This window comes from Bos grunniens, chromosome 25 (genome assembly GCF_055505025.1).
Source record: "Bos grunniens cultivar Pamir isolate PY7600 chromosome 25, Bosgru_T2T1.0, whole genome shotgun sequence".
NCBI classification, from domain to species: Eukaryota; Metazoa; Chordata; class Mammalia; order Artiodactyla; family Bovidae; genus Bos; species Bos grunniens.
Window position 1 is genome coordinate 171,897 of NC_141189.1, and position 18,179 is coordinate 190,075.

General features: G+C 45.6%; 1 long non-coding RNA gene across 2 annotated transcripts in view; it reads left to right on the forward strand.

The window, feature by feature from the left end:
• The first annotated feature begins 14,974 nt into the window (after positions 1–14,974).
• Positions 14,975–18,179, forward strand: part of LOC147344634 (uncharacterized) — a 156,928-nt gene continuing 153,723 nt past the window's right edge. Inside the window, exon 1 of one of the 2 annotated variants that reach the window (XR_015155070.1) lies at positions 14,975–15,387. This is a non-coding gene — a long non-coding RNA (uncharacterized LOC147344634). The remainder of the gene's footprint in view (positions 15,388–18,179) is intronic. The other variant, XR_015155071.1, reaches the window with a different exon arrangement.

Below are 18,179 nucleotides of genomic sequence, written 5' to 3' on the forward strand. Positions count from 1 at the left end.
GTGGGTGGGACATAGCCTTCCTCTGTGCCCACTGAGCCCTTAAATTCAAGATCTTATTTAATCTTTATAAAAAGCCTCTGACGTAGCACAACTATTCTTATTTTCCAAAACACAGAACTGAGACATGGTGCTTTTAGTAACTTGGCCAGGATTGATCTCATATGGTCTCTACCTGCAGAAATTTGAAGCAGGATTTCAGTTCCTCAACCAGAGATTGAAGTCAGGCCACAGCAGTGAGAGCACTGATCCTGTCCAGTGGCCAGTGAAAAGGTCCTCTCCAGTCGACGTTGTAATAAAATCTGACAAAATAGATGGAAAATATTGAAAACAGTCAACGATTTGTTTATAGAAGGAAGAAGGGTACGCTTGGACACACACAGGGTGGCTCAGCGAGAGAGCTGCACCCTCTTAGTTTGAATCCCTTACGTGGGGTGTTTCTTCCAGGTTCCCTCTGACCAGTCACCTTGCTTTGCTGAGCTCTGAGTCTGTGTTGGGTGTATCTCACGGTTTTCCCCGACGCACACGTGCATCTCATAGCCAAGCCGGGCTCTAGTGAAGAGGACTATGGGTAGGTTGACGTCACCTACTATGGGGTGGTGCCTTCTCATTTTGACTTCCGAGCAGCCTTTCTCTGGATGTGTATTCAGGAAAGCCTCCTTGACCTGGAGAATGAGAAATACATGGTCTCTTTGTCTGGGCAGTGCCCAACTTCTCCTTTCTCCTGCTATTGCCTTCATCTTGGAGTATGTGTCCATAGGGGACAAACTCCAGCTGCTCAACTTGAGACCCTATTTCTGGTGCCTCAGAATCACACGGTGAATGAGTTAGTGAGTGAGAAGCCAAAACTTAAACTCAGACAAGTCTGATTCCTGGGCACTCATACCCACAAGAAGTTCTCTTCCTGTACTTTTCGGAGCTCAGTGGTTGCACTTTTTTTTTTTTTTTTAAAGTAGCTCCTGTAGATCTCTCTAATTACCAAAATACTGTCTATTTATTTATTGTAGCCAGATTTGAAAATATTTATAATAGTGAAAGAAGGAATTTTAATTCACCTGTAACCCACAATCCCCCAAATCTACCCAAAGATCTCTCTTTGCTTACTTTCTTTCAATTTTAAATATTTTCCTGATATAAAAATTACTATTGCCCAGCTAGCTCAGTTGGTAGAGCATGAGAGTATTAAAAGGTACTAGCTTTGTTTCATCAAATTGTTATTGCTGAGCATTTAAGAGTATTTCTCATTTTAGCATTATTTATTTCTCATCAAACAGGTAAAACTTTATAGCTTATTATCTACTTGGTATAAATCCCCAGAAATGAGAAATGAAATCCCTAGGCCAAATAGGAAACATTTTAAAGGGTTTTGATTTGTATGTGCCACCAAAGAAGCAAACAAGACAAATTGTAGAGTACACAGATCTTCATGAATGAAAGCGACAGTCTTTGTTAGTGGGTAATATATTATATTGGAAGATTCTTACCTCTTTGTGGGGAAGAAAATATTATTTCACTCTTAATTTGGTTTCTTTTTCTATTTTCTGGCAACAATGTATATTTTTCATTTCAACTTTCCTACTTACGTTTCTTGCCAATTTTTCTGCTAAAGTGTTTACACTGCTATATATTTATAGGAATTATTTCTTGGGAATACTAGACCTCTATCAGCTATTAGAAGTTACATTCTGGGGTGGGGGGAAGCAGTAACATTCTGAGTTTGTGGTTCTCCTCTTATTTTTGGACAAATAAGAGTTTAACAGTACTGTGTAGTAAAACTCTTTAAGCTTTTTCTGTGTAGTTTGGCATTTAGGATAATATTATTTTCTTGTAGTTGCCTTAACAAAAGACCACAGGTTGGAGGCGAGCAGGGAAGGAATTGTAAGCAGCAAAAATGGATTTCCTCACAGTTTTGGAGGCTGGAAGCCCAAGGCCACAGCATGATGAGCTGTGGTTTCTCCTGAGGCCCCTCCCTGCCTGGCACAGGCAGCCTCCTCAGTGTGTGCTCACGTCATCTGCCCTGTGCACATGCAGCCTGTGTTCCTTGTGGCTCCAAGTTTCCTCTTTCATAGGGAAGGGGCACAGCCTGATTGGATTAGAGTCCACTTTAACAGCCTCATTTTACTGTTTAACTGTTTATAGGCCACAGATATATGTTTAGTCACACTTTGACATACTAGGGGTTAGGGCTTAAATATGTGAACTTGGGGGACAAAATTCAGTTCATAACAGTTTATAAATATCTTCCTTGACCATAGGAATATTTTTAGTTTTCATCTTGAAGTTCATGGCATCATGTTTTCTATTTATATTCCCCTTGGAATTTATGTGGATGTGTGGTATTTTTTTGGGGGGCGGGGATACATACAGAAAGTGCATAGGTAATACAAAAGTATTTAAACGTAAAAGAGTAAAAAAGAAACCACATTCACATCACCTGTCTTCAGAAATGAGATCAGATCAGATCAGATCAGTCGCTCAGTCGTGTCCGACTCTTGGCGACCCCATGAAGCGCGGCACGCCAGGCCTCCCTGTCCATCACCAACTCCCGGAGTTCACTGAGACTCACGTCCATGGAGTCAGTGATGCCATCCAGCCATCTCCTCCTCTGTCGTCCCCTTCTCCTCCTGCCCCCAATCACTCCCAGCACCAGAGTCTTTTCCAATGAGTCAACTCTTCGCATGAGGTGCCCAAAGTACTGGAGTTTCAGCCTCAGCATCATTCCTTCCAAAGAAATCCCAGGGCTGATCTCCTTCAGAATGCACTGGTTGGATCTCCTTGCAGTCCAAGGGACTCTCACGAGTCTTCTCCAACACCACAGTTCAAAAGCATCAATTCTTCGGCGCTCAGCCTTCTTCACAGTCCAGCTCTCACATCCATACGTGACCACAGGAAAAACCATAGCCTTGACTAGACGGACCTTTGTTGGCAAAGTAATGTCTCTGCTTTTCAATATGCTATCTAGGTTGGTCATCACTTTCCTTCCAAGGAGTAAGCGTCTTTTAATTTCATGGCTGCAGTCACCATCTGCAGTGATTTTGGAGCCCAGAAAAATAAAGTCTGACACTGTTTCCACTGTTTCCCCATCTATTTCCTATGAAGTGATGGGACTGGATGCCATGATCTTCATTTTCTGAATGTTGAGTTTTAAGCCAACTTTTTCATTCTCCTCTTTCACCTTCATCAAGAGGCTCTTTAGTTCCTCTTCACTTTCTGCCATAAGAGTGGTGTAATCTGCATATCTGTGGTTATTGATATTTCTCCTGGCAATCTTGATTCCAGCTTGTGTTTCTTCCAGCCCAGCGTTTCTCATGATGTACTCTGCATAGAATTTAAATAAACAGGGTGACAATATACAGCCTTGACATACTCCTTTTCCTATTTGGAACCAGTCTGTTGTTCCATGTCCAGTTCTAACTGTTGCTTCCTGACCTGCATACAAATTTCTCAAGAGGCAGATCAGGTGGTCTGCTATTCCCATCTCTTTCAGAATTTTCCACAGTTTATTGTGATACACACAGTCAAAGGCTTTGGCATAGTCAATAAAGCAGAAATAGATGTTTTTCTGGACTCTCTTGCTTTTTCCATGATCCAGCGGATGCTGGCAATTTGATCTCTGGTTCCTCTGCCTTTTCTAAAACCAGCTTGAACATCAGGACGTTCACGGTGCACATATTGCTGAAGCCTGGCTTGGAGAATTTTGAGCATGACTTTACTAGCGTGTGAGATGAGTGCAAGTGTGCGGTAGTTTGAGCATTCTTTGGCATTGCCTTTCTTTGGGATCGGAATGAAAACTGACCTTTTCCAGTCCTGTGGCCACTGCTGAGTTTTCCAAATTTACTGGCATATTGAGTGCAGCACTTTCACAGAATCATCTTTCAGGATTTGAAATAGCTCGACTGGAATTCCATCACCTCCACTAGCTTTGTTTGTAGTGATGCTTTCTAAGGCCCACTTGATTTCACATTCCAGGATGTCCGGCTCTAGGTCAGTGATAACACCATCATGATTATCTGGGTCGTGAAGATCTTTTTTGTACAGTTCTTCTGTGTATTCTTGCCACCGCTTCTTAATATATTCTGCTTCTGTTAGGTCCATACCATTTCTATCCTTTATTGAGCCCATCTTTGTATGAAATGTTCCCTTGGTATCTCTAATTTTCTTGAAGAGATCTCTAGTCTTTCCCATTCTGTTGTTTTCCTCTATGTCTTTGCATCGATCTCTGAGGAAGGCTTTCTTATCTCTTCTTGCTATTCTTTGGAACTCTGCATTCAGATGCTTATATCTTTCCTTTTCTCCTTTGCTTTTTGCTTCTCTTCTATTCACAGCTATTTGTAAGGCCTCCCCAGACAGCCATTTTGCTTTTTAACATTTCTTTTCCATGGGGATGGTCTTGATCCCTGTCTCCTGTAGAATGTCACAAACCTCCATCCATAGTTCATCAGGCACTCTATCTATCAGATCTAGGCCCTTAAATCTATTTCTCACTTCCACTGTATAATCATAAGGGATTTGATTGAGGTCATACCTGAATGGTTTAGTGATTTCCCCTCCTTTCTTCAATTTAAGTCTGAATTTGGCAATAATGAGTTCATGATTTGAGCCACAGTCAGCTCCTGGTCTTGTTTTTGCTGACTGTATAGAGCTTCTCCATCTTTGGCTGCAAAGAATATAATCAATCTGATTTTGGTGTTGCCCATCTGGTGATGTCCATGTATAGAGTCTTCTCTTGTGTTATTGGAAGAGGGTGTTTGTTATGACCAGTGCATTTTCCTGACAAAACTCTATTAGTCTTTGCCCTGCTTCATTCCATATTCCAAAGCCAAATTTGCCTGTTACTCCAGGTGTTTCTTGACTTCCTACTTTTGCATCCCAGTCCCCTATAATGAAAAGGACATCTTTTTTGGGTGTTAGATCTAAAAGGTCTTGTAGGTCATCATAGAACCATTCACCTTCAACTTCTTCAAGGTTACTGGTTGAGGCATAGACTTGGATTACTCTGATATTGAATGGTTTGTCTTGGAAACGAACAGAGATCGTTCTGACGTTTTTGAGATCAGGGAGTTAGAATGAGGAAAGGTAATCTGATAATATGTATCTTCAGAAAAGCAGTTCAGAAGCCTCTCTGCTGAGAAAGAGGGAAGGGAAGATGTGGGTAGATATGAAAGGCCCTCCCTGGGGGCAGGAAGGGACTTCGGGCAGAGGAGCCTCGGGGAAACAGCTGGGAGGGTGTGTGCTCGTGATCTTACTTAGATCTGGAGATGCTGTGGAGACAGCTGAGCTGAGAGAGGGTGATGCACAAGGGGGTCCTGGGGCCTTGCACCTGCATCTTGACCACCAGGTGAGCGCTGTCCCTCAAAGATCAGCATCCAGAACCGGGGGGGTCCCACTGGAAGGAAAGAGTAACCAGGGGAAAAAATGACCTTATATCACAACGTGCCGATGGAAACTTAGCTTTGCATCTTTCTCTTCTGACACCTAGCTGAAAGTGACAGCAATATGTTATCAAATGCTGAGGTAAGAAGCCAGGCATTCTCAGTGCACAAGCCTGAAGTAAACTGTGCTTGTGTGAGTCGGGGGAACACGAGTTGGCTGTGAGTCACACAAACATCCACATCCTATCGCTACCCCTGTCTACTTGTGTGACTTTGGACAGGACACCTAGTGTCTTTAATCACCTGTTTCTTTACTTCTAGGGTAGAAATGACAATCCTATTGCATCATAGAGCCGTGTGGAAAATTACATGAGATAAGACATGTACTGGTACTTATATGAGGCTAGCTCAGTTCAGTTCAGTCACACAGTCATGTCCAACTCTCTGTGACCCCATGGACATCAGGCCTCCCTGTCCATCACCAACTCCCGGAGCTTACTCAAACTCATGTCCACCGAGTCGGTGATGCCATCCAGCCATCTCATCCTCTGTCGCCCCCTTCTCCTGCTTTCAGTCTTTCCCAGCATCAGGGTCTTTTCCAATGAGTCAGTTCTTCACATCTGTGAGGGTAGCTAGTGATCCCCCCAGATCCCAGGGAATGACTCGTGATACTGAGCACAGGGGGATCATGCTTAGCATCCTCTGGGTTCTGGTCCTGCTTTGGATTCTTTCCATCCATCTGGCCTGTTTCTACTTCTGCATCCCCCTTGGTTCAAAAAAACCTTATTACTCTCAACTTTAAAAATCTACTTTTCACTGTACAAGGTTGGAGGAGTTGGTGAGAAGCAGCCTTTCTCTGTGCCCACTCTGAGCCCTTTGAGTTCAGGAAACAAGGCTCTGAGGCCTCTGACAAAACTCAGACTTTGATACTTTTAGAAACCCAGCCAAGATTAGAACAAGTGAGAGTGACCACGATTCAAATGCAGTTGCGTCCTGTCCTTGGGTCTCAGACCCACAGGAGGTCCACTTCCCATTCTACTCAAATCGCCTCAGCAATTGCTTTCATGTTTCTGACTTTATAGATTTCTTGGGCTTCCCTGGAAGCTCAGCTGTAATAAATCTGCTTGCAGTGCAGGAGATATGGGTTCCAGCCCTGAGTCAGGAAGATGCCCTGGAGAAGGAACTGGCAACCCACTTCAGTATTCTTGCCTGGGAAATCCATGGACAGAGGAGCCCAGTGGGCTACAGTCCATGGGTTCACAAAGAGTCAGACAGAACTTAGTGATGAAACCACCACCATATTATTATCAAAGCAATCTATATTTTATTGTAGCAAACTTTGAAAAATATTGATAACTAGGAAAGAAGACATTTAAATTTACCTGTATACAATTCAGAAAATCAACCTATCAGAGATGATTTCATTTCATATTTTGGTTTATTTCCTTTCCAATTTAAACATTTGGTGTGAAAGTTGCTATACTTTGTTTAACCAAATCCTTATGCTGAGAGTAAAGATTATTTCTCATTTTAGAGTACATATTCTAATAGTCAAAATAAATAGTCAAAATATTTACCTAATTACTTGGTATAAATTCCCAGAAGTGAGACTTAAAATTTCCATGTCAAACATAAGTCATTTTTACCACTCTTTGATCTGTATGTACTGTCAAAGGACCAAAAAAGAAGGAATGTTGAATACTTAATCTGCTGAGGATGATAGCTACAATCTTTGTTAAATGTGTATGCTATTATTTTATGAGGCATTTGTCTCTTAATAGAAGAAAAAATAATATCTCAGCCTTAATTTGTTGAGAGAAGTTGACTTTTTTTTTCTGTCTTCTAACAAGCATTTGTATTTCTTTATATGAACATTTCAGTTTATGGATCTTGCCAAAGTTTTTGCTAGATTGTTTTATTACACACTTATAGGGGCTATGTGTTGGTAATGTCAGACTTTTGTCAAGTGTATTATAGTTTTGAGTTTGTAATCTTCCTTTTACTTTTTGACATGTAAGTGTTTAGCAATGTTGTAGTAAAACCCACGAAGACTTTTCTATGTAGTTTGCCCTTCAATGTAATGCTTATGTATTAGTTTGCTGGGGCTGCCATGACAAAATCGCATATCCTCAGAAGCTTGAATGGCAGACATTTGTTTTCTTACAGCTCCAGAGGCTGGACATCCAAGATCATAGTGTGGTTGGGGTTGATTCTCCAAGGACTTGCTTCTTGACTTGCAGACAATGACTTTCTCTAGGTCCTTACTTGACCCTTCCTTTGTATGCACCCATTCCTGGGGTTTCTTTCTGTGTTCAATTTCCTTTTCTTACATGCACAAGAGTCATATTGAATTAGTGCACAACTTAAAGGCCTCAATTTATTTATCTCTTTAAAAACTCTGTCTGCAGATATAGTCACATTCTGAGTCTCTTCAGGTTAGCACTTCAACACATCTCCCTGGGGGGACACAACCCAGTCCATCAGAGTTTATCAAGGTCTTCCCCATCTCAAGACTGCATACATGTTTATACTTTATTCTTAAGGTTTATGGTATCAAATTTTATATTAAATGCCACTTGGAATTTATTTTGATATGTGGCACAAATCTTACTGAGAAATAGATTATATAAAGAAAAGCTTATAGGTAATATAAATACATAATTTGCAGAATATTAGTAAAGCAAATTCTCATGTTCTCAACACCCACTCTCATTTAAAAAGATTCTAATTTTTCCGTATATGTCAATTCTATGTCATTCTCTGCCTTTTATTTGAGATTTTCACATGCATATGAGTTCCTAAACAGTACACAGGCTTTTCCTCTTTTGTCCCTTTATGTAAGTAGAATCACAGTGATTATCCTTTTGTGACATAATACTTATTTTGTGTGTGGTATCGGTTTCTGAGGTTCATTCATTTGTATGCATGCCATTGAGTTACTTTTACTGCTATATAGTAGTCCATACTTTAAATGTACCAAATCTACCCATTCTATTGTTGCTGAATGTTGGCGCTGTTTACAGCTCTTTGCTGTTAAGAATATCATTCACATGTATCTGCTTTATGAGCTGGATGGGAATTAATGAAGCCTAGGGTGTGCACTTGTGCAGCTGTGCTGTGTTACTACAGTTGCCATTCCGATTAACAAGGAATGACAGCTTCTTCTGTTCCACATCTGAGCCAGCCTTTCATAGTCACTCACAAATGTTTGCTCAACTGTGAGCTGTGAGATGGTGTTTTGTTGCAATTTTAACTAGTATTTAATTTATCACAAATGAAACTGATCGCATTTTAAATGTTCGTTGGACTTCCATGTTTCACCTTCCATGCAAAGCCTGTTAACGTGTTTTTGACATCTACTTTAAAAAAAATATTTGTTGGTGAAAGATCTTTACACTTGTTGCACATGTCACTTCCTACTCCCTGGCTTTTGCTTTCCTCATTTTATGATGTCTTTTGATGAGCAGCGGTTGTTACTTGTAACATGATCATATTTATCCATCTTTTACTTACCCGTTTGTTTGGCTTTTTAAAGAAGTTCTTCATCCCCTAGACATCATAATAGCATTCTGTTAGGTATGCTCCAAAAGGTTTCATGTTTTTTGTCTTTCACACTTAATGTTTAATTTATTAATATCTTCAATTTAAGTTTCAACTTACCTGCAGTTTATATTCATGTCTTGTCTCTGAAGAAAAACAGCTTCTTTTCCAGCAAAGCCTGTGGAGAGAAGATAGCACCCTACCCTCTCCCCACATCTCCCTTCACCCACAGCCCCATCCCTAGAGGCTGACAGAGATGCAAGAAATAAGAGAGAGTGAGAGAGCAGGACAAGTGGACGAGAAGGATGGAGCTGATGCCTTCCGTGTGTGGTGTGGGATCTCTCCCCCAGGATGGAGCATTTAAGTAAAGGCTTGAAGCCAATGGAGGAATGAGCTGTCTGTCGCTGAAAGAGAAGCGTGTTTCAGGGGAATCAGAGAGAAAGGAAATGCTCTGTGACTGAGGGGGTGTTGGGATTTCAAAGAACAGCCCGGGGTGCCATGTGGTCCAGCACCTGAGAGGAGAAGGCAGGGGTGGGGGGGGATGAGGTTCATTTTCACAAACGTTCCCGTTCTTCACATGAGCTGCCTCCACCTCCAGGTAAAAAAAGCCTCACTTTTAAAGACTCACCTGAACCTCCCCTCCTCTATGAGACTGTCAGGGTCCCCAGACTCCTGGGCGGAGCGAGTGGACTCTCCACTGCCCTGTGATGGGGGTAACTTTCTGTATTACCAGCAGAGAATGAGCTTCTCAAAGAGAGATTTTGTTCTTTATCACTAGTGATAAAAATGTCCAGTAAATATTGGATGAATTTACAAATGAATCCAAGAAGGAATGAAGCTAACATTTTCTTCCATCTTCACCATGGCCCATTAGAAACTGGGTATAGTAGGAACCCTGGGCTTCTGTTAAAAAGAATCTAGTAATGGTCAGGTCAGTCTTTAACCTTGTAGGTAGGTCCTAGGAATGAGACTCAGGCCGAAGCTTCCTGCTGCCTCCCTCTCACTGAGAGTTGGTGACCAGTCAGCCCTTCTCTCTGTGTTCCACCCAGTGGGTGACAAGGTCTGCAGACTCCATGGGCCAATCTTCAACCTGGCTTGGCTCTCCTTGGCCACCCCAGATTCACAAGTGTGCATCTGGTACAGGGACCAAGAAGATGATGTCATTACCTGCTATGAGTCACAGCCCTGAGACCCTGGCTGATTTGCATTTGCTTCTGATGACAAGGGCGCCTGCCTGTCTCTGAACAGAGGGCTGGCCACGCTGCCCTGGTCAGCTTCCCACACAGACAACCTCATGTCATTTCACCTTGACTCCTCCTGTCCCTTTGCCTTATTGGGACGTCTTGCCTGTGACAGCCACTGCTGTTCCTCACCCTGAATGAGGAAGTAGGTAAGTTCTTATGACCCCGAGAATCCCCGGGTGGTGAGTTATGCGGCCAGCCCTGGCCTTAGCACCCCAGGATGATCACCGACCTAGCCCGCACTGAATGCAGTTGATTCATTCTGCCTGAGAGAGAGGAGGAGAGGGTGGACTCGGGGTGGGTCCTGAAGGTATTTACTGAGTCAGAGATGCTGAGATCAGGCCTGGTTTTCCTGATGGGGAGTCTGAATCATTGAAAGATGGCAACCTTCGCCAGCAGTCTGGGGGCTCAGGAAGCCTGGCCAGCCTGCGGGCCCTCTGCTGCCCCGAGTGAGCCCGCAGACAGCTGCTCCAGGTTCCATGCGCTGCTCTCCTCTTGGGGTTTTCTGATGGTTTTGGTTCATTGCTCCCCTCACATCTCCTTGGACTATTCAGCAGAAGTGATGTGTGCCTGTTCCCTGAGACGCTGAACACTGGAAATTCCTCCTTTTCTGTGACCTGGAGTTTTGTAAGCATTCTAAATACCTAACAGAATCAGGTACAGAATGTCAGAAGAAGAATGAAAATAAAGAGAAATGAAATGTTATTTTTTTTTGCTGGACTCTGTCTTTTAAAAATTTAACTGATTGATTTCTTTTGGCTGCACCGGGCCGTCACTGCCGCACACCCGCTGTCTGCAGTGTGACCTGCAGAGGCTCCTCTACTGCGGCGCCTGGCTTCTCACTGTGGCGGCTTCCCTTGCTGTGGAGCACCCGCTCCAGGGTGCGCACACTTCAGTGGTCTGGGTGCACAGGCTTCGTTGCTCTGTGGCTTGTGGGATCTTCCCAGACCAGAGATCAAACCTGTGTCCCCTGCATTGGCAGGTGGATTCTTAACCACTGCATGTCCAGGGAAGTCCCCGGACTCAATCTTTCAAAAGAACTGAATTTAGTTTCAGAAGGGAAGTATAGCACGGCACACAAGGTCAATGGTGGTTGGAGGATCTTTCAAGAACTACTCTAAAGGAAGTCCTAGGATGGCTGGAAAGAGCCCTCATGGTAAAATAAATGAAACAAGAAGCCAGACCCAGAATTAGAGCTGCTGGGGACAGAATGGGGCGGTGCTGGGCCTCTGGGCACACTCTTCTCTTTCACATCAGCTGCTGCCCACAGACATCATTTAGGAAAATAGCTCTGAGCAGGGGAGACTTGGCAGATTAGTTGGGGAGGGAACTCAAGGATTCTCACCATACTAGAGATAGCTTCTCATTCTCCTGGGGCCACTAGATCATCTGAGGTATTTATTTCAAGAGCGAACTTATGGTTGAGGCCTGAGCTCTCTTATGAAGACAAGGGAGTAGGTGGGACTTGTACTCAGAGGAGGCACACCCTTTTGGGAAAATGGGAAACCTGGAGATGAGCAGGGTGAAATGAAACAAATTATATTTCTTATCTTTTAAGAAGATGGAGGGTGTCAACTAAATATCAGAATATGTTTTGAGTGAGCACACAAATTTGTTTGATGAAGAAAGTAATTAATTTTCCTTCCTTAGAGACAAATACCTTCCTATACAAAAATTATGAAATGAAGAATGTTTCTGCCAATAATATTTAGCAGGACAGAAATCCATGTAGTATTTCACCATGCCTCTGAAGGTGTCAACTAGATTTCACCCCAAATTAAACTTCCTCTGCATTTGATGAGCGTGTCTGCCCTGTGGGACTGTGACACCCACCGGGGGACTCATGATGTATGTGCTCCTGCTTCTTTCCTGTGCAAGGGGGTTTAAGAGCTTATCTGTGTGACCAGAGTGCCTGACCTTTCACCAAGACATGACCCTTAATGTTGTTTCACCTACCACTGAAAAGGTTCACAGTGGCTTGGTCACATATCTGAGGCCATGACAGAACTAAGGTTCGGGCTCCAAAGCTGCCTGATTCCCACATGGGGAGGACTCAAGATGACTGAAGGCACTTGCATCCAGAGGGTCAGGGAAGGGCACAGCAGGAAGGGTGGGGACTCTAAATGACTTCAGTGGGTATTGGAGAACAAAGCCTGATGCATTTGATCAAGAATTAGTTATGGAAATGTTTGAGAGTGGTGTTTGTTCTGTGGAGTCAAGATTCCCCAAATGATCACTGTGAGGGTTTCCTGGGATTTGATGTAAATCATAGGAATTGAGTATTAATTAAATAACTCTGAATAAGTAGATCTAATCAGAGTATAAAGCTCATGACTTTCATTTTTTTCTGTGTAAAATGGAAATATTACTACATTGTTTATGCGGGGAGTAGCCCATAGTATTTTTGGAGAGGGCAATGGCACCCCACTCCAGTGTTCTTGCCTGGAGAATCCCAGGGACGGGGGGGCCTGGTGGGCTGCCATCTATGGGGTCGCACAGAGTCGGACACGACTGAAGCGACTTAGCAGCAGTAGCAGCAGCCCCCTAGTGTTTTACCTTTGACCCCAGAGAAAGGAGGGTTCCCTATTTCTCTGCATGCCCGTGGTTTGGTGAGAGGAGTCACCCCCAGGTGAATGGTTGGGGACTCATGACTGGAGTATCTAGCAGGGCTTTAAAGGCTTGGCTCTCATGACTTCTTTCCATCTCCCCAGCTTTATCTGATCAGTTTCAACAGTCCTGCATGATGATGCAGAGGAGGACAGTGGTGGCTGAGTTCTTGACCTTGAAACAATGAGAGGGACTTGCTCTCAGTCCAGGTTTGATCTGTGTCTTGCCAAATTGTCCGGTTTCTCCTTTCAGCTTGGATCTTCTAACACCACCCAGGAAATACTAATGCCAGTAACATCCACCACTCTGTTAGGCGTATGGCAGCTCAGGGACTGATATGAAAACACCCTCTTTCTGTCATTCACACCCACTTGTTACAGCATCTGTAAAGGTTGTGACTTTAGAGGACAGATGGGAGAGGTTTCTATTAAAAGGGGAAAAAAAAAAAATACAACCTTCAGGCTCACTAGAGAAAAATCCCCTGACTTACCATGTGAATGGCTACAATGGCCTCAGGTGTGTAATGAGCATAGAGGATAGTGATGAGTGTGAAAGAAGTCTCCAAACCAGGAGAACAGGCATGTCATCAGGTGAGCCCAGTGTGACAGAAGCTGGGGCAGAGGTGGTGATGCGCAAGAAGGAGTAATGAGGGATTATTTATTTTTCCTAATTTTAAAAAATATTAAGCTTTTATAGACTATATTTGAACATTTTGGTAGCTATAAAACAGATAAATAAAGCTTCCTCACTACCTTCTTGACAATAACTCCGTTTCTCTCTGTTCTTAAACTTTGTTCAAGTTTGAAAATTGAATGCAATATGTGTCGATTCTTATTTCTTAATGGTGACTGTGCATTGAGGAGAGAGGGTAGAGTGGACCGAATAAAGTGCAGGGCGCTGGACAGCAAACTGCAGACTAGGGCGCCCCAAGCCCGCACTCCCCATGGTGAAGTCAGCAAAGCAACCAGGGTCTGCCAGCGCAGAGGACCCGAGAAGCAGCAACAATGATCTCTTTTCTGCTCCCACCATTGCCAGCCCTAGCAGGAGTCCAGATTAGCTCCTGGGGTGTGTGTGTGCCTCTATGTTTGTACGTGGGTGTGTGTGCATGTGTGTGTGTGTGTCATATTTCTTCCTGCCACATAAGTGAGCCTGGATGCTTCAAGTAAGCAATGGTCATGCCATGCAAACAGCACAGTGGAAAGGGTAGTGTCTTTGGGAGTTGAGTGTGCACACAGAGTTTGTATCATGGGTCCAGGTGCAAACTTCCGGTTGTTCCCGTGGGTCATACCTGTTTTGTGAGGGGAATGGTCTTCCCTTAGGATATCAGCTCAAAGCTTATGGAGAGAAGGACTACACAGCTGTATGTTAGAGCCAGCAGCTCTGGGTATGGATGATTGGGCAAACCAAGTGAATTGCTCGAGGCTCCTGACATGAAGGAAGAGACTGTGGACATAGGGATCCCAGGCCTGCAGAGTCAGAGTTCTGATTGCCTGCAGGGGCTGTGGGTGTTAGTGAAGCAGAGACGTGGAGGGGCTGAGATGCCGGCTGCCTGTCCCAAGACTATAGCAGGAGGGAGCAGAAAAGCACGTAGTGTGGCCCATCTTTGTTTCTGGCACGTCTTTCTGTCCAGACACCAGGCTACAGGGAAGACTTGATTCTTGCTCTTTAAAACCGCTTTAGCTATTCTAACTCTTTATATGTCCACTTCACTTTTAAAAAAGGTATATATATATATACACCCCTGGAAGTGCTAAAATTTTCTGTTTTCATTTGACAGTTTGCCTTCGTCATCTTCCAAGTCAATACCTATGGATCTAACTCATTTAACAACAGCAATAAACCAAAAAGCAAATTGACAATCTTGTGTTACGTGAATGCACTGAAAATGTACTTAACTGGTCCCTTGCCGTGTTTTCTAAATATTCTATTATTACGTAATGCTGATGTCAACATTCTTAATATATATTTAGTTGCACAAATGTTCTCACACACCCATTTTTTGTCACCTGGCTTTGCTTGGTAAAGACTAAAAGGCCAATTGCATAGTCAAGTTTTCAGTCGTTTCCTTTATGGCTTCTGAGCCTTGTATTTTTGTGCTTTAGTAACATCTCAACTCTGAAATTACAGAATAAAACGTATTCCGTGCTTTTGTTCTTTCTGTTTTACTTTCACGGTTCCAGCTCACAGTTCACACAGCCCAGCGCCCTGCAGAATTTCCCTTGCTCAGGTTGGCCTGCGGCCCTGCAGTCTCGCGGGGAGGGCCTCTCCGCCGCGGCCTCCCGCTCTCCGCCCGCCCTCGTCTGCCGCCTGGGCCGCTCCGCGACGCCGCGTCGCGCTGTCCCGAGCGGGGAGCCCCCTCCGAAGCAGAGGCCCCGGGCAAGCTCGGACGTAAGGGCGGTCGGCGCCGCTGCGGCCTGCCGGCGACTCGCCCCGGGGACACTCGAAGCGGTTGTCGGGCGCCCCTGGCGGCCGCTTTTAGAGCGTTCCTGTCCTTCCGCGACCTTCATAAGGACTGCTACTCAGCCGGCGGACGCGGCGCAGAGCTCCAGAGACTGGCAGCACGGGCGGCGATAACAGCGGTGCTGCTGAGACCTGGGCCTGCTTGTTCCTGCTGAAGATTGGACTTGCAGGTTTGTGAGGCGGTCTCGTACCTCGGTGGTGGGTTGCCCCTTGTTCTGGTCGACCAGCATCTCTCCTCGTCCTTCCATCCGCGGGGCTTGGGAGCGCGCAGGAAGAGGGTCTTCCGCGCCGGAGTGCCTGTGGCTCGGCGGCCAGGCTCCTGGGTCACCGTTAGGGGCGTTCGTCTCCCCTCCGCGGTCCTCCCGCTCCAGGCTCTGGGTCTTGGACAGCCTGGCCGAAGCCGTGCTCGCAGGGCTCGTTGGCGAGCGCGCTTGGGCCCCGTCTCCGAACCTGGACGCGTCCTGCTCCCGCTAGAGTTGAACGTTTAGGCTTAGCGTGGCGAGGACGGGCCGTGTATCTAGAAGCTGTGCGGCGATCCGAACGTTTCGTCCGCCTGGGGTACAGCTCGCGGCCAGGAGAGTGAAGGTGCACCGCGCGGTGTCCTGGGGCCACATTTTCTTGTTTTCCCGCCTCGTCTGAGTAGCCGTGTGTCTCCGTCGGCAGACGGCGCAGAGTTCCCGCCTGCCGTCCGTGAATCCCGTGCGTCCTCCCCCGGAGTGGGGCCTTGCCGGAGACGCGGAACAAAGCGGCGCTGGACTGCGCGCCCAGCCGGCACCGCGATCACCGGGCTCGGATCTCCCTGCGCCACGTCCTCGCCTCCTGGAGGCCCAGGTGCGCACCAGAGCCGGGCGGCGGGGTAAGCTGCTCCGGGACGGACGCTGTCGTTTCACCATACTCTGCGATCGTTCGTGAGCGGGCTTGCGTCTTCGCGGGGACAGCATGTAGTTTCTGCTGTTCTTGCGGGCTCGGGGGTTGTGTGAACCACACACGGGTCCCCCCCCGTGGGCGAGCAAGGAGGCCGCCCAACGCGCGGCTCTAGTCCTGCTCGGCCTCGGTGATCAGAGGCACCAAACAAGTGTTTGAGACCCAAAGAGTGGTCGGGGCCGTCCGCTGAGGGAACCAGGGTACGGACCCTGGCTCGGTCTTTGGTTCTGGAAGAGCCTCTGAACACAAGTGGACGGGAGGACGCTTAGGGGAGAGAAATGCAACCTGCGGCGAACTCGTAGGAAATGAGTGCAGTGGTGGTGCTGTACCTTCGCCCTGTGAGCAAAATTTGTCCAGGTAGCATTCATGCTGTTTGTAGCTGACTGGTCACCAACAACAGGTCGACCAGGTGGCCAGACAACTTTGGCGCTTTCAATTTTGCTATATTGTAGGTTGCTGTGGTTATGTTATACTGTAGGTTGTAGTAGATGAGGAATACTAAAATCTCCAATAATGAAAATTACTATTATGGTTATTACCATTGTGTGTAATTAGTGATAAAGTTTACCCACAAAATAGCTAGCTGCTCAGTTCAAGATGACCAAAGGAGTTTCAATATGTCTAAATATACGTTTAAAAGCAGAGGGAACTCCCTACAACCCACGAGGCCCTGCCCCATGCCCCGCAGCAACCATTCTGGAAATCCAGACCCCCAAATTCTGCAGCACTAGGCCTCACATTCCGGTCTTGGTCAGTGACTGTTTCCTCATTTATCCTTTCCAATTAGAAACAAATCGGCGGGAATATGTTCCTCTAAGCAATCCCTTGGGCGCCCCTGTTCCTGTCAGCCTGCCTCTAACTTCCCTACATCACAAGCTCTCAGCAGGACATGCCTTCCTCTTTTGCTACCACTCTTAAGTGTGCCCCTTAAGGAAGTCCAGACACTCCTCCTTGAATTTAGAAGCAGAAATCACATTTCAAGAGAAAATTATACTTTTGAATCAATAGTTTAAAATCTAACCACACATTCCTTTGGAAGGAATGATGCTAAAGCTGAAACTCCAGTCCTTTGGCCACCTCATGCGAAGAGTTGACTCATTGGAAAAGACTCTGATGCTGGGAGGGATTGGGGGCAGGAGGAGAAGGGGACGACAGAGGAGGAGAGGGCTAGATGGCATCACTGACTTGATGGATGTGAGTCTCAGTGAACTCCGGGAGTCGGTGATGGACAGGGAAGCATGGCCTGCTGCGATTCATGGGGTCACAAAGAGTCGGACACGACTGAGTGACTGAACTGAACTGATGAGATCAATGAATGTAATAATGTAACTCTAGATATGGAAAGAAGCAACAAGAGGGAATATTCTCCTGGGCCAAGAGGCTAGTAAGACAGGTGTGGTCCTGAGACTTTTGCTACTTGCAAGGTCTGGTCTAGTAACAGCACACAATGGCCTGTCAATGGACTCTTCATTAGACCTGAGACACGAGGGCCCTGAAATGCCCCCAAAGCATGGTCAAATATGTGGTTATGAAGGGACCCTGCTGACTGGAAGTTGGCACTTGCCAGCTGTCTCTACAAAGATTACATCGTGACCACTGCAAGCTGCTGACCTTGAAAGGACTTCAAGGTGGAGATTAGAAATAAGGCACTCTGCTCTGGGAAAAACCCAGAAGAACCGGCCTTCAGGGAGTCGGATGTTTTCAGGTAAAGGTTTTTATGAGCCCAGCTTCTCACCTCTTCTTGCACCCAGAGAAACACTAATGTCATGACCCAATGTCTGGTCCTGGTTCTCCTGGCTAGCTCCTCGGGAGCTTTTCTGCTTCTCTCAATCTTTGGGCCATGTGTCTTTAACTTTCTTGTTAAGTTTGTTTCTTCTAGAAAACAATAAATCTCCAAGTGATAGTTTGACAAGAATATTCCCTGGCCAACACCCAGACGACGCTGAAACGTGCCGCCTTATCGTTCCATGGACTCTCATCTCCCTCCGTAAATGCATCCTGGCAGAGAGCAGGCAAAGGGAACCTAGAGCCCCACAAC